General features: G+C 47.3%; 1 pseudogene across 1 annotated transcript; it reads right to left on the bottom strand.

Annotated features, from left to right (window-relative positions):
* Positions 1-9,125: 9,125 nt before the first annotated feature.
* Positions 9,126-11,455, bottom strand: LOC143536086 (V-type proton ATPase subunit B 2-like; annotated as a pseudogene). Its single transcript, XR_013135825.1, has 12 exons — positions 11,390-11,455; positions 11,116-11,175; positions 10,928-11,039; positions 10,660-10,868; positions 10,463-10,594; positions 10,230-10,367; positions 10,000-10,150; positions 9,829-9,911; positions 9,690-9,733; positions 9,560-9,613; positions 9,399-9,482; positions 9,126-9,305 (listed from the first exon to the last, which is right to left on the bottom strand). The product of XR_013135825.1 is annotated as a V-type proton ATPase subunit B 2-like (transcript).
* Positions 11,456-12,904: the final 1,449 nt, after the last annotated feature.

Genomic DNA, 12,904 nt, shown 5'->3' with positions numbered 1-12,904 from the left:
TTTCTTCTGACTGTGTCAGGACGTGCAGGAAGTTATGGTGACGTGACAGAACATGGTCATTCCAGTCGCTTTTTCAGGCGCGTGGGAGCGATTTTTCGGGCGCGTGGCCGCGAAATTACTGGCACACGTCCTTTCAACAGCTGTTGCCAGCTTGCTTTTTGCCACGTGTCATAGTTTCATTGCACATTTGATTTCTCTCTCCTCCGCATTAAATTCACCGCATTAATTGCGATTACTATATAAAGGGGGAGAGGGTTATTTGCAATTCACACTTTCCACTTTCATCTCTTCTTCTCAAGTAATTTCCGGCGAATTTTTCTGTTCAGTAAAGCATTACCCTGAAATCTCTTTTCGTCTTTCTTCCACCATGTCTTCTCATGATGCTGATGACCAGAAGACTGCTGGCGAATGCCAGTGCTCTCTTCCTGTCGATCTGTACCAGTATATCATCAGGAAGTTCATGCTCGAGTCTCTCGAGCCTGAGTTTCCTGAACCCCACCATACTGTGTACGATGCCCCTAGTGGCAAGATCGGGGTTTATGCTGCATTCTTTGTCTACGGGAACCTTAGGTTTCCGTTGACAAAGTTTGTGTACCGTGTCCTAGAGAGGCACGGTGTGCACCTGACAGAGGTGCACCCCATGGCCATTGCCAAGGTCCGGCACTTTGAGTGGGTGTGCCGGATACTGGGCCTTGAGCCCCTCGTTGATCGCCTGATGACCTTCTATACATGGAGGTGCATCCAAGGGTGGTACACTCTTACAACCCGTATCAAGGGTTTAAAGATCTGTACCACCGAGCGGAGTCTTCGCTCATGGAGAAGAGAGTTCTTCTTCATATCCGCTCGCGCCATCCCCATCGCCATGAAGTTCAAGAATGGCCAGGCGCTTCCGAACCTTCCCGCCCTCAACTACGAGGAGGCGGAATGGTTCTCGAAGATTTCCCGGGTCCAGTCCCCGGTTTTCCGTTTTCCGGAGTCGGCGATGGTGATGTTGGGGATGAGCCGGGTGTGGAAGGCGGCGAATGCGGATAAGGTTCCGATCGTCCTTGAATATGGTTCGAACTCTGTCCCTTATGGTACGTCTTGTTTCATTTTGCTGACTTCGATTTTTACTAACTTTCTTGTTGATTTCAGAGGGGAACGATCTTCAGTCGCTCCTGAACCCGCGGGAGGAAGATGGTCCCGCGCGGATGGGTACTCGTGCTCTGGACGAGAACGAGTTGCCCATCTTAGAGCAGACCGCGGGTCGGTTCGTGGAGGTTTACCCGCCAGGCCAAGAGATCCTGAGCCACCGACGGCCAGGTAAGCCTATCTTCTACCCTGAACCTCTCAATGCTGTGCCTGCTGCTGGAGTTCATGACATTTCTTCTTCTGAGGAATCCGCAGAAGGTCCTCCACTGGTGCGGAAGAAAAAGGCTGCCGTCGGGAAGGGCAAGGAGAAGGTGGCCTCTACGGCCGACCCGGTAGTCCTATCTGACTCGGAGTCAGATAATGCAGAGGTGGCGGGGAAGCCCGGTGGTGAGGAGACCACCGCTCCGGAGGCTGCAGGTGTTACCTTCGGGGAGGCAGCGACGACGACGGTTACCGGTGTCAAGAGGCCGGCTCCGTCGGGTTCGCCCCCGCTCGTCCGTGCGTTCAAGCTCAAGAAACCCCGTGAGTACCCCCATAATTCTTGTCTAGATTTGTTGTTTCAAATAAATTTTTCTAACACTTTTGCTTGTGCAGGTGTGGATGTTGACGCATTCCAGGGTGGAGTTGGAGTAAGTATTCCCCCGCCAATGACGGTAGGCTCGGTCAGCCTTCCCGAGGCGTCGACCCAGGCGTCTACGCTTGCTTCCGCTGGTTCCAGCCTTCCTGAGGCTGTTCCAGCTGAGAAGGTGTCTCCGCCGGCCGTGAGTGCAATTTTTACAGCATCTTTCACGGAGCCGGCGGTTACTGTTGCTGAGGAGACGGCGCCAACAATGGCTACCACGGCGGCTGCCACTATACCTGCGCCACCGGCACCGACGGCCGGACCATCAGGTACGCGCCGGGCTTCCCGCCGATCTACGCCACCTTCCCGTCTGCCTGACCTGTTGGATGGATTTCCTTTAGGTTCAGGTGATGGGTTTGGCGGCTATCGGCCTGTTATTGACCCTACAGGTACGTAGGGTTCTTTTTCCCTTATATATTTTTATCATCTTTTCCTAACTGCCTTTGTTTCTTTTGCAGTGTCGGATTCCAATGAAGTGTATGTTCCAAGATGGAACATACGCCGAGGAACAACCCTTCGCACCCCTGTGGAGTGCGTGGACTGGGCTCGCCACGCTGCTCCTCATGGTGCGTTGGGGGAAGCCATGGCTAGCTACCAAGAGGGTAGGCTAACCAATGAGCTTCGGGTTCTCCAGGCCCGAACGCAGCCCCGCGTCGAGCTGCTTTGTCGTGAAAACGACAAGTTAAAAGCAGCTCGCGCCAAAGATATATCTGAAGCGCGGGCTCTTCGGGAGGAGAACCGGCAGTTGGCCGCTGCAGCGGCCGAGAAGGAGATGGCATTCAAGGCCCTCGAGGTTGAAGTCCAGGCGCGACTCGAGGCCCGCTCCAAGGCTGCCCAAGCTGTGAATGAACAGCTTCGGCTGGCCAAGGAGACTGCGCGAAACTCAACTGAGAGGGCTGCCAAGGCTGAGGCTGTTGCTGAGCCACTTCGCGAAGAGAATGAGCAGCTTAAATGCAAATTAAAGGCTCTTCAGCATGCTCATGACGCCTTGGCAATGGAAGATGCCAAGAAGCTGCAGGAGATCCTTGACCAGAGGGGGGTGCTTGACCGCACTGAAAGGAAACTCAAAAGCGTCGAAGAGGCTGCCGCCAAGGAAGTTCAACTTGCCAACCTTGATAAAAACGGAGCCGAACGTGCTTACAAAGAAAGTCAAGCTACCCTCCAATGGCTGCTTCGAGAAGCGTTGCCTCAGGTATCTTTATCTTTTTCTTTACGCTTTCCGCTCGTAATTAGAAAATGTTCTAACTTTTCTTTTGTAGGTTGCGCGTCGGGTCCTTTCAGAGACCTCTTATGACGATGCGATGAGCGCAGCACTCAACGCTTCTCATGAGGATGGGGAGAAGACTGGCTTCCTGCTTGGTCTAGGGTTTGCTGAGAGAGGCTTTCCGCCCTCCAACTTCCCTTTATTCAATGTTAATACTGAAGCTGCTTATGACCAAGCTGTGAACCAGTACGCTGCCTTCCCGCATCCAGTGGTGGAGAAGGTGAATGAGGCTGCTGCTGCTGATGATGGGCTAAACATCCTTAAGGCTTTCCTTGGGCAGCCATGCTCAGACGGTGCTGGTCCAAGCGGAGGTGGCCCTGAAGCCTGATCCTGAAGATCCCTTCCCACCGCTAGGATAGACTTAGCTTTGTATAGATTTCTTTTAGGCGGGTAGTTACCCGGCCACTGTTGTAATACATCATTGAAATATTAATCTTTTTGCGTATAAGACTGTTATTTCCTTCTTTGGGTTCCTTGCTTTATAAACTTATGACTTGCATACTTAGTTTAAATTAGCAATTTTCCAAGTGTTCAGAATAAGAACCTTTGGACGTGGTTGATAGTGGGTTAAAGTTTCGCTTCCTCCTTTGTGATTGTGCGGGTAGAACCGTCACTTGCACTTGGTAGGATGGCTAAACTTTAACTTTTATCTAACCTGCGTGCTGGTTTTTCTTACTTTTTTAGGATAAGTTAACCTTTGAACGTGGTTGATAATAGGTGTGAAGTTTTGCTTCCTCTTTCGTGATTGTGCGGGTAGAACCGTCACTTGCACTTAGTAGGATGGCAGAACTTTACCCTTATCTGACCTGCGTGTAGGTTTCTCATCTTTTGAGGATAAGTTAACCTTTGAACGTGGTTGATAATAGGTGTGAAGTTTTGCTTCCTCTTTCGTGATTGTGCGGGTAGAACCGTCACTTGCACTTAGTAGGATGGCAGAACTTTACCTTTATCTGACCTGCGTGTAGGTTTTTCTCATCTTTTGAGGATAAGTTAACCTTTGAACGTGGTTGATAATAGGTGTGAAGTTTTGCTTCCTCTTTCGTGATTGTGCGGGTAGAACCGTCACTTGCACTTAGTAGGATGGCAGAACTTTACCCTTATCTGACCTGCGTGAAGGTTTGCCACGTTATTGGGTTCGTGCGGGTAAGACCGCCTTCCCACGCAACGACTTCACGTAATGTGAATGTTGTCACCAGTGTTGGATAGTTTTAACCGTTCGACGCGCGGTTGTTGACAGGTTATTATTCAGTTTCCTTAATGATTCATGCGGATAGACCGGCACTTTCATTTAATGGGATGAACTCTTTCAACTGACCTGCGTGAAGGTTTGCCACGTTATTGGGTTCGTGCGGGTAAGACCGCCTTCCCACGCAACGACTTCACGTAATGTGAATGTCGTCACCAGTGTTGGATAGTTTTAACCGTTCGACGCGCGGTTGTTGACAGGTTATTATTCAGTTTCCTTAATGATTCATGCGGATAGACCGGCACTTTCATTTTTGGGTGCTGAACTTTTTCCCCTTCAACTGACCTGCGTGAAGGTTTGTCACGTTATTGGGTTCGTGCGGGTAGGACCGCCTTCCCATGCAATGACTTCACGTAATTATGCGGTGAAAACCGGCATATTAGTGTCCAGAAAAGTATAAATGTAAAATCATCAGCTTCGATATTCTTAAAGAGAATCATTTCCATTAGAAGTGGCTCTTGGCCTTCTCTTTACAAATTGGAATTGATTACATGCAAACTGTGTAATTGAACTCCCTTCCATGTTGGGATGGGAGTGCCATCGAGCCGATACGCACCTGGTTCGGGATCTCGTTCTTTACGCAGCATGTAGTCTCGTTTTTGAAGCTGGAATTGGTTCGTGTTTTCCCCAGCTGGGGTTTTAACCACGTGGTCGTGGGTTCGAGTCCCACGGATGGCGCCAATGAAGAAACACTAACCGGACCCCGGGCAGGTTACTGGTAACCTGGGGGTTGGAGAGATGTTTCCCACAAGGGGTTAGACCCTTGGAAGATGGTTCTTCTGATAACCTGCAAAACAGACACCGTGAGCTCGTCACTGAGAAGGGGGGGGTTCCTCCTTGTGACCACCCTCCGGCGTGAGAATCAGACTAGATTGCTCTTTAAATATAAAAGTATATTAAGAGATTGCTAGAGCAGATATCAGGTATAATATGATGATAATGTAGTAAGATATGATGAGATGAGATGATCATACCATTTGTGGTATTTATAGCCGAAGGTAGGTTTCCAAGGGGTTTAGCCGGCCCAACACGCTACCAACTGTAACCTATGCACGTGCCCTGCCTGTGAGTGGTGGATAGGTAGCGGCTGACACAGAGCAGGCGTGTCGTGCACTCTTCCTCTTCTGCCAACTACAGGCTAGGCACGTGGTATGGCAGGAGTTGGTGGGTAGGCGGCGGCTATTGGTCACAGTGCTGTGGCGTGCTGTCTGCCATGCTGCTGTCAGTGAGCTGTCGCATCTCTGATCAGATCTTTTGCCCATACCTCGTCAGGTACAGTAAAAGATCCTTCAGTATACGGACTGGCTTATTTGGGCGGGAGTATTCCCCCTCCCGCCTCTGTGCGGGATTGCTCCCGGCTTGGCTCATTCCTTCAGGTGACACTGAACGATTGAGAGCTAAGTGCCTTGTGCGTGTAGCCATGCTGCGCGGGTGGCCTTCCCTAATGGCTTGTATCCGAGGCTGCGGGGACAGGCGGAGTCCTTCACCATCGGGAGGCATTTCCTGCGGGACCAGCTTGCGTACTGCGCGTAAGGACGTCACGTCTCTGAGCATGGTTGGTCCTGCGGATCCAGTTGGTCTCTGCGCAGACGTCCCTGTTTAAGGTGAGTCTTGCGGGTCCAACTGGGCTCTGCTGGGACCTACCTCTTCAAGTCCCCCCAGTCCAATGTTCTTCTCATGAGTGTTTAATGAAGTGAGGTGAACTTTTGGACTTGAGCAAAGGGTTTTGAAAAGGGTTTTGTAAGGTTTTCCATGGGGATTTTTTCCGCGGAAGTCCTTGTCACTTGCAGAAATGCCCGAGTTTCCTGCTTGGTCTTTGGGTATGATGCGGGTAGGTCTGTAACCTCTTCGCAAGTCAGGAGCATTGAGTCCCAGTTGTATGTATTTTCCATGAGGTTTTGGTAGCTTTGAACATAGTGATCAATTATGTTAAGACCACCAATTCCATCCTGGAGCTTCAAACAACGTAGTTCTCGATGTTCCCGCTATGCGGGGATGCTATTTCCGTTTCCGCAAGCATTGCCCAGAAGATCCTTCTTGGTTTCAATTCCCAGCGGAGCGCTAGGTATGTGAAGGGTTTTGCCTTAACACTGTACCTGTGCTCGTCTTACGGTTACTTTACTCTCAAGGTATTCCTGGCGTCAATTCCCTGCGGGTGCTAGGTATGTGAAGGGTTTTGCCTTAACACTGTACCCGCATCCGTCTTACGGTTACTTGTTCACCAAGGTTCTTGGCTTCAATTCCCTGCAGGTGCTAGGTATGTGAAGGGTTTTGCCTTAACACTGTACCCGCAGCCGGCTTACGGTTACTTGTTTGCCAAGGTTTATTTGGCTTCAATTCCCTGCGGGTGCTAGGTATGTGAAGGGTTTTGCCTTTACACTGTACCCGCATCCGTCTTACGGTTACTTGCTTGCCAAGGGGTAAGGGGTATTTTCCCGCTTACTTTTTAATACTTTCGAATTTTGAATTTTGAAATTCGAAGAGTTGGTGAAAAGATAAACCTCTGAAACGTCGTGCGACGGTTTCTTCTGACTGTGTCAGGACGTGCAGGAAGTTATGGTGACGTGACAGAACATGGTCATTCCAGTCGCTTTTTCAGGCGCGTGGGAGCGATTTTTCGGGCGCGTGGCCGCGAAATTACTGGCACACGTCCTTTCAACAGCTGTTGCCAGCTTGCTTTTTGCCACGTGTCATAGTTTCATTGCACATTTGATTTCTCTCTCCTCCGCATTAAATTCACCGCATTAATTGCGATTACTATATAAAGGGGGAGAGGGTTATTTGCAATTCACACTTTCCACTTTCATCTCTTCTTCTCAAGTAATTTCCGGCGAATTTTTCTGTTCAGTAAAGCATTACCCTGAAATCTCTTTTCGTCTTTCTTCCACCATGTCTTCTCATGATGCTGATGACCAGAAGACTGCTGGCGAATGCCAGTGCTCTCTTCCTGTCGATCTGTACCAGTATATCATCAGGAAGTTCATGCTCGAGTCTCTCGAGCCTGAGTTTCCTGAACCCCACCATACTGTGTACGATGCCCCTAGTGGCAAGATCGGGGTTTATGCTGCATTCTTTGTCTACGGGAACCTTAGGTTTCCGTTGACAAAGTTTGTGTACCGTGTCCTAGAGAGGCACGGTGTGCACCTGACAGAGGTGCACCCCATGGCCATTGCCAAGGTCCGGCACTTTGAGTGGGTGTGCCGGATACTGGGCCTTGAGCCCCTCGTTGATCGCCTGATGACCTTCTATACATGGAGGTGCATCCAAGGGTGGTACACTCTTACAACCCGTATCAAGGGTTTAAAGATCTGTACCACCGAGCGGAGTCTTCGCTCATGGAGAAGAGAGTTCTTCTTCATATCCGCTCGCGCCATCCCCATCGCCATGAAGTTCAAGAATGGCCAGGCGCTTCCGAACCTTCCCGCCCTCAACTACGAGGAGGCGGAATGGTTCTCGAAGATTTCCCGGGTCCAGTCCCCGGTTTTCCGTTTTCCGGAGTCGGCGATGGTGATGTTGGGGATGAGCCGGGTGTGGAAGGCGGCGAATGCGGATAAGGTTCCGATCGTCCTTGAATATGGTTCGAACTCTGTCCCTTATGGTACGTCTTGTTTCATTTTGCTGACTTCGATTTTTACTAACTTTCTTGTTGATTTCAGAGGGGAACGATCTTCAGTCGCTCCTGAACCCGCGGGAGGAAGATGGTCCCGCGCGGATGGGTACTCGTGCTCTGGACGAGAACGAGTTGCCCATCTTAGAGCAGACCGCGGGTCGGTTCGTGGAGGTTTACCCGCCAGGCCAAGAGATCCTGAGCCACCGACGGCCAGGTAAGCCTATCTTCTACCCTGAACCTCTCAATGCTGTGCCTGCTGCTGGAGTTCATGACATTTCTTCTTCTGAGGAATCCGCAGAAGGTCCTCCACTGGTGCGGAAGAAAAAGGCTGCCGTCGGGAAGGGCAAGGAGAAGGTGGCCTCTACGGCCGACCCGGTAGTCCTATCTGACTCGGAGTCAGATAATGCAGAGGTGGCGGGGAAGCCCGGTGGTGAGGAGACCACCGCTCCGGAGGCTGCAGGTGTTACCTCCGGGGAGGCAGCGACGACGACGGTTACCGGTGTCAAGAGGCCGGCTCCGTCGGGTTCGCCCCCGCTCGTCCGTGCGTTCAAGCTCAAGAAACCCCGTGAGTACCCCCATAATTCTTGTCTAGATTTGTTGTTTCAAATAAATTTTTCTAACACTTTTGCTTGTGCAGGTGTGGATGTTGACGCATTCCAGGGTGGAGTTGGAGCAAGTATTCCCCCGCCAATGACGGTAGGCTCGGTCAGCCTTCCCGAGGCGTCGACCCAGGCGTCTACGCCTGCTTCCGCTGGTTCCAGCCTTCCTGAGGCTGTTCCAGCTGAGAAGGTGTCTCCGCCGGCCGTGAGTGCAATTTTTACAGCATCTTTCACGGAGCCGGCGGTTACTGTTGCTGAGGAGACGGCGCCAACAATGGCTACCACGGCGGCTGCCACTATACCTGCGCCACCGGCACCGACGGCCGGACCATCAGGTACGCGCCGGGCTTCCCGCCGATCTACGCCACCTTCCCGTCTGCCTGACCTGTTGGATGGATTTCCTTTAGGTTCAGGTGATGGGTTTGGCGGCTATCGGCCTGTTATTGACCCTACAGGTACGTAGGGTTCTTTTTCCCTTATATATTTTTATCATCTTTTCCTAACTGCCTTTGTTTCTTTTGCAGTGTCGGATTCCAATGAAGTGTATGTTCCAAGATGGAACATACGCCGAGGAACAACCCTTCGCACCCCTGTGGAGTGCGTGGACTGGGCTCGCCACGCTGCTCCTCATGGTGCGTTGGGGGAAGCCATGGCTAGCTACCAAGAGGGTAGGCTAACCAATGAGTTTTGGCTGGTATACGGTGAAGAAGCTCGCGTGGGAAGATGCGCAGAAGTGTCCATGCTAAATCAAGCGACTGGAAGATGTTTCGCGTGTCGTATGCTCCTTGTGCCACAAATTTCCTCTCGAATTTGTCCAGAAACTCTAGATATAGCTATTATTATATTCAACCAATATCATCGTATCAATAACAATATTTATAACTATATATACTTTTTATTATTTAACGAGAGAGAGAGAAAGAGACCAGATCCTCAGAAGAGAGAGCCTCTTCTCCAACCACGGCTTTCATGGCCTGGACATCTTTTCCAATGGCATAATTTGCATATAGCTGACACGTGGGGGCAATTTGGTAATTTTATCTTAACTAACTACTAACTAACAAAGAAACTTTTAAATCTTTATTACCTGGTTGGACACATCAGAATGATCTCTGCGAGTCATCCCCTCGCCAATAGCACTCTACAAGAATACAAATGTCATTACAATATACATTCATGATTAACAACTTATTACTGTAAAAATAATTCTATAATACCTTCATCAATCGGGATAGTGAAGCACATTGATTGGCGGGTAAATCTGTAAATGTCCATCATATGAACCATTACAACTTCAACCATAAACTTTCTGAATTTAAAATATATATGGTTAGCATTTGATTATGATAATCTCGCCTGTCTGTTATGAAGCTGCCTGTCAATATAAATCTGTCCCTCAGTGATGTAACCCGTGAGATGCGGAGTGGGATGCGTAATATCTGATAAGTATAAGTTTTAGAAAAACTAATAGCAGTAACAAGAAGAAAAAAGAGGCTGAAAAAAGAAAATAAAAAAATAAAGGCAGACCATCATTGGGCATAGTCAGAATTGGGATTTGCGTGATGGAGCCCTTTCGGCCTTCAATTCTTCCAGCCCGCTCGTATATTGTCGCCAGATCAGTATACATGTACCCGGGATATCCACGTCTACCTGGCACTTCCTCTCTAGCAGCCGAGACCTGAAATTGCGACAGACGGGTACAGGTCGGTCCAGTAACGCGCCAAAATGCAAGTAATGGGCCAAACAAAAAGTTTTACCTCTCGAAGGGCATCAGCATAGGAACTCATATCGGTTAAGATCACAAGAACATGTTTCCCGCATTCATATGCCAAATATTCTGCTGTGGTGAGAGCAATACGAGGAGTGATGATACGTTCAATCGTAGGATCATTAGCCTATTAGACAAGTAGTAAAAACCATTTAAAACCTGATCCAACAAATAATGATAAAATAGCCATTAACAAAACGAAAACAAATACAATAAACTTACAAGATTCAGAAAAAGGGTCACTCTCTCCATGGATCCATTTTCCTCAAAATCACGTTTGAAAAACTGAGCGGTTTCCATGTTTACCCCCATTGCTGCAAACACAATGGCAAAATTGTCCTCTTCTCCCCCACCCTGTAATTAAAAATCATTTGAGTGTAAAGAAATGAATATAGATAGTATTATATAACTTTAACCACCTCAAGTAAATCCGCAGTTTTCTCCAGCCGCTTAACCAAACCAGCTTGACGACAGATCTGTGCAGCTATTTCATTGTGTGGAAGACCAGCAGCAGAAAACAGAGGAATCTTTTGGCCTCTAGCAATTGAATTCATGACATCAATTGTTGAGATGCCGGTTTGAATCATCTCTTCTGGATATGTTCTCTCACTAGGGTTAATAGAACTTCCTGAAACAATAATGCATTAGTTGGAGAAATATCATACTTTAAAGTATTCTTAAAGTTACCAGAAATATCGAGGTAAGCCTCTGGCAAAATAGGAGGACCGTTATCAATTGGCTTCCCGGAGCCATTAAATATGCGTCCAAGCATATCCATAGAAACGGGAGTTTTTAAAACCTGAAATTGTCACTTATCAAACTATATAATGTGCTTTGAAGTAAAATATGAAGGAAATAAAAGAAAGGTTGCACACCTCCCCTGTGAACTGAACAGTGGTGAACTTATTGTCAATTCCTGATGTTCCTTCGAAAACCTGGTAATGATATTTGCATTAAGGGGCATGTAAATTCTAACAAATCAGCTTATATTTAATCTTTTGTTTCTGAAATTAAGAGCTTGTTTAACTAACGAACTGCATTAAGACTAGTGAACAAAACAGTCAATTTTCTCCCATTAAGTTAATGCCGAAGACCAAAAACCGAACGTATTGAAAACCAAAGAATATAATGGGAGGTGGCAATCATCACCTGAACAACAGCTTTCTCCCCATCAACTTCCAAGACTTGACCGCGTCTAGTTTTTCCATCTCCTAAACGTATGTTGACGATTTCTTGATACTTGGGTCCCTATCAAGATCAAAACAGAAACGCATCATCATTTGGGTCGTATAGAAAAGAAACTTACATAGAAAGAAACCAACCTTGACTTTATCAAGAATAACAAGCGGCCCAGCAACTCCAGAGACGGTTCTATATTCTGCGTGAAAATGTTGTGATTAGGTTTGCACATATTAAGAAATAGAAAAATGAAGGTGGTGGTGTGGCCTCCTCATTGCCACTATTGTTTTGAGCAACTCCCATATTCAATTAACAAACCTACACACATAAAAATACATACAACAAGTGTGCATAGATTAATAAATAGGCATCCAATCATCAACACTGATCAATTGATCCAATTACAAGATACCTGAGGGATCTGGGTGTTATTACGAAATCTATATGCGCATGATGATTAATAATAAAAACTAATAGGGCAATGGTAGTAGCAGAGACTCACCTGTTGTTCGTTTCGTTGATGGATAGATCCGATGGTCGTTAGAATTATATCAGAGAGAGAGATGATGGGCCGGTGAAGACGACGACAGGCTCAATACAATAGAATAGATAACCAAGTAAGCTTCGTATTCAATGTCACAAACAGAGGCAACCATGTTTTCTTTTGTTACAATATTTCGTTGGTAAATAAATTAGATAGATTGATTGTCCAAATAGTTGTTTGTCAAAACTTTTTCTTTTCCTTTTTTTTTTTTTTTTTTTTTGTGAAACGCCTACGATGGACAACTAGAGATTTTTACTGACGTTCAGGTTTTTTTGACCTTTTTGTTTACTTTCGCTATCGTAACAAACGTAACCGAAACTTACCGAATTTGCGTCAACTCACCGTCGCAATGCCCGGGAACAATTAGGTTTTTAACGACTCTTTGTTGCAGCGCCCGATATCAACAATGCTCGGGTTTTACCGATCGAACAACTGTCATTTTTTATATTTTAATACTTTATATGTTAATCAACCGGACCCACAGTAATGCAAGTAATGCACGGCTGCAACGTGACATAAACATATTTGGCCTACCTGATACATTATCCGACCTGTTCGACGCAACACACCAGATTATATAACTAGTTAAAATACAAACACAAATAGCATGATAGAACACATTACGCATACATACGTGAAGACAGTTACATACAAAGTTCGCTTAAGATGTAAGATAATCTTAAGCTCCCAAGACAAAGCTAAGAAACAAACGTAAAATCCCCTAAAAATCTTTAACCTTGATGTTACGTTTTTACAAACTTCTCATGACCTCAGACAAGTGCAGCTTTACCAAACCATGCCTATTTCACTCATCCAAAATCAATATGGGTCTGTCTCTACTTCACCCCTCTATATTAAGTGTTTCCACTGCTCTAACTGTTGTCGTTACCTGACTCCTCTTCACGTGCTCAAACCATCTCAATCTCTCCTCTTTATATTAT

This window comes from Bidens hawaiensis, unplaced genomic scaffold (assembly GCF_021521415.1).
Source record: "Bidens hawaiensis isolate Kalapana, Puna unplaced genomic scaffold, B.hawaiensis_p1.1 tig00010732_1, whole genome shotgun sequence".
NCBI lineage: Eukaryota > Viridiplantae > Streptophyta > Magnoliopsida > Asterales > Asteraceae > Bidens > Bidens hawaiensis.
The sequence above is the reverse complement of the archived record's forward strand: the minus strand, read 5'-3'. Positions and strand labels throughout refer to the sequence as shown.